A 4,178-nucleotide genomic window follows, 5' to 3' on the forward strand; every position below is an offset into this window, starting at 1 on the left:
TGTCTTCTATTACATTTCCAATATAGACCAGTGGCATAATGCCAATGTGGTTTGATTTTTTTTTTTTTTTAATTCTATGAGGGACTAGAGCAATGCAATCCAAACACAGAGCTCTTTGTGATTTTATCCAAGGATAAAATTTAGCATCTATGCAGGAACAGATGGAATGAATATTTTTCAGGTGTCTTAGTCACAACTCTCAGTTGCAGGGAACAGAAATCCATTCAACCAGTGTAGCCATTTTATTGTGAGATGTAAACTAAATACAAAACGAATAAGAAACGATATTTTGCTTCTACCATTGTCTTCAACCATGCTGTATCAAAACTCTTTCTCTGCCCTTAACCACATCTCAGGCAGATCCTATAGCTTTTTGGTCTCTTTCAGGTTTAAAAGGTCCAAGCTAATTTAATCTAATTTAAAACTCTCTCACATTTACTTTTATAAAGCAGCTTTATTAAGATATAAATTACATACAATCCACCCACTTAAAGTGTACAATTCAGTGGGTTTTTTTTTTCCAGTGGTTTTTAGCATATTCACAGAGTTGTGCAACCATCCCTACAATCAATTTTAGAACATTTTTACCACCCACAAAAGAAACTCACACCCAATTTAAAGTCCCTCCCCTTTCTTGGCTCAGGGACCAGCTACTGCTGGGGAGGGAAGTGTCATTCTTTTTATCATTTTTCCTTGTTATTCAATTTCTCCCCTACAAATTCCAGGATTGGGGCAGGGAGGTGAGGACCCGGGGAAAAGAGGCAAAGGTAATTTTACTGATTTGGTAGGATGACCAAACTTGCCCAGTTTGCCTGGCACAGAGGAATTTCCTAGGATATGGGACTTTCAATGGTAAAACTGAAAAAGTTCCAAGAAAATAGGGATGCTTAGTCACCGTATTGAGCTGGTGCTGTTTATAGTTCACTCTTGTTTGATCAATAGCTAACCATCACACTTTGTTACAGCCACTTTCCAGGTGGTCCAACCCTTAGCTCTTCTTTGAGGCACCTGTGTGACTTCCCAACTTCAATTTCCTAACACAGGTTATACACACTGGCTGACCTCTTCCCCCCTCAAATCCTGTCTTTCAGCAGTATACTCTTCCATTGCTGGTAATGTTAAATTTGATTACTGGGTTAAGATGGTAACAACCAGATAGCTCCATTATAATGTCAAGTTTCTACTTTCATGACTAGCAAATAACCCATAGGGTGATACTTTGGCACCATTTTGATATTCAGTCCCCAATCAACCTTTTACCTAATGGTTTCAGCATTAATAGTCTCTGACTGGGCTTCCCTGGTGGCGCAGTGGTTGAGAATCTGCCTGCCAATGCAGGCAGGGGACACGGGTTCGAGCTCTGGTCTGGGAAGATCCCACATGCCGCAGAGCAACTAGGCCCGTGAGCCGCAATTACTGAGCCTGCGCGTCTGGAGCCTGTGCTCCGCAACAAGAGAGGCCGCGATAGTGAGAGGCCCGCGCACCGCGATGAGGAGTGGCCCCCACTTGCCGCAACTAGAGAAAGCCCTCACACAGAAACGAAGACCCAACACAGCCATAAATAAATAAATAAATAAATAAATAAAAATTAAAAAAAAAAAGTCTCTGACTGATTTATTTCATTAGGGGTTGCAAAATGGTTATTCTCTAATTCAGAAAGATGGGTAATGTTGCTGGGAATATTCATGTACAAATTTTTGCATGGATATATTTTCAATTCTCTTGGATATATATATATATATATAAAATATTATGATATTATATTATGCTATATTATATTATATTGTTATATTATATAAACCTAAGAATGGAACTGCTGGGCCATATAGCAACTCTATGTTTAACATTTGAGAAACTCCCAGACTATTTTACAAAGCAGCTCCACCATTTTACAATCCCACCAACAGCACACAAAAGTTCTACTTGCTACACATCCTTGCCAGCACTTGATACAGTCAGTCTTTTGGGGGGTATAGTCATTCTAGTGGGTGGGAAGTGGTAGCTCAGTGGGGTTTTCATTTGCATTTCCCTAATGACTAATGATTTTGAGCATCTTTTCATGTGCTTGTTGGCCAACTGTACACCTTCTTTGGAGAAATGTCTACACAAATCCTTGTCCATTTTAAAACTGGGTTGTCTTTTTATTGTTGAATTCTAAGTATTTTTTATACATTCTGGATACAAGCCCCTAATCAGATATATGATTTGCAAATATTTTCTCCCATTCTGTAGGTTGTCTTTTCACTTTCTTGATGTTACCCTTTGAAGCATTATTTTTTCTTTCCTGACTTGTGCTTTTCTTGTCGTATCTAAGGCTTTGCCTAACCCGAGCTCACAAAGATTTATTACTGTTTTCTTCTAAGAATTTTATGTTTTAGCTCTTTTACTTAGGTCTATGATGCATTTGAATTAACTTTTGTACATGATGTAAGGTCCCACTTCGTTCCTTTGCAAGTGTATATCCAGTGGTCCAGCACCATTTGTTAAAAAGACTATTCTTTCCCCAGGGAATTATCTTGCCACCCTGGTCAAGAATCAATTGCCTATAGTAAAAGGGTTTATTTCTGGACTCTAAATTCTATTGCATTGAGCTATATATTCATCTTTATGCCAGTAACACATTGTCTCAATTACTGTAGCTTTGTAGTAAGTTTTGAAATCAGGAAGTGTAAGTCCTCCAACTTTGTTCCTTTTTAAGATTGGTTATTTTGGGTTCCTTGCATTTCCAGATGAATTTTAGGATCGGCTTGTTAATTTCTGCCAAAAAGGCAGTTGGGATGTTAATAGGGATTGCCTTGAATCCGTAGACCAATGGGAGAATATTGCTATCTTAACAATATTAAGTCTTCCAATCTACGAACATGGAATGTCATTCCATCTATTTATTTATTGTTAGGTCTTCAAAAATTTCTTTAAAAAATGCTTTGTAGGGACTTCCCTGGTGGTTCAGTGGTTAAGACTCTGTCTTCCAATGCAGGATGCGTGGGTACGATCCCTGTTTGGGGAACTAGGATCCCACATGCCGTTGGGTGCGGCCAAAAAACTTTAAAAAAAAGCTTTGTAGCTTTCAGTGTACGGTCTTGCACTTGATTACATTTTTCCTAAGCATTTTGTCATTTTTGATGCTATCATAAATGGAACTATTTTCTTAATTGCATTTTAGGATTGTTAATTGCTCGTGTAGCAATACAACTGATTTTCTGTATTGCTTTTTATATCCTGCAAACTTGCTCAACTTTAAAAAATTTTTGTGTGGATTCTTTTCCACACAAAAGTATTTTCCATATATAAGATCGTGTCACCTATAAATAGAAGACGTTTTACTTCTTTCTTTTAAATCTGGATGCTTTTTATTTCTTTTTCTTGCCTAATTGCCCTGGCTAGGACCTCTAGTACAATGTTGAGTAGAAGTGGTAAGAGTGGACATCCTGTCTTGTTCCTGATCTTAGGGAGAAAATATTAAGTTTGATGTTAGCTATATGTTCTGTTTTCTTACAGATGATCTTTATCAGGTTGAGGAAGTTCCTTTCTATTCCAAGTTTGCTGAGTGTTTTTATTACGAAAGGGTGTTAGATTTTGTCAAATGCTTTTTAAGTGTTGAGATTACCATGTGATTTTTGTGCTTTATTCTATCAATATGGTGTATTTACATTGATTGATTTTTGGATATTGAACCAGCCTTGCATTCCTGGTATAAATCCTATTTGGTCATAGAGTACACAGTAAGTCCCCTATATATAAACCTTCAAGTTGCGAACTTTCAAAGATGTGAACATGCATTTGCATGTCTAATCACGTAAATTAGTTTACCTGTCTGGTGTATACTGTCACATGCGTGCATCCTCTACAAGTGGTTGTGCTTTTGTGTACTTTACTGTACAGTTCTGTTTAGAGTATAGTAGTACAGTATCTTTATTTCAAGCCCAGGATGTCCGGAAGCAAGCATAAAAGCAGTGGTGATGTAGCTGGTACTGGTATGATGAGAAAAAAAGAGCTATTACCCAGATATAACTGTATTGTTTTTTCAGGAGGGTAGATAAAATTGAATCCAGCAAGGAACCAGAACCTGTGCCATCAACGTCAGGTGTGAGTGAAATTGCAGCTTGCCCTTTGTCTCCTATTGCTGATGATCTTTCAGCTCTTCCATCTCCCACCTCCTCTCCTTCCTCCAGTCAGTA

This window comes from Eubalaena glacialis, chromosome 1 (assembly GCF_028564815.1).
Source record: "Eubalaena glacialis isolate mEubGla1 chromosome 1, mEubGla1.1.hap2.+ XY, whole genome shotgun sequence".
Lineage (NCBI taxonomy): Eukaryota > Metazoa > Chordata > Mammalia > Artiodactyla > Balaenidae > Eubalaena > Eubalaena glacialis.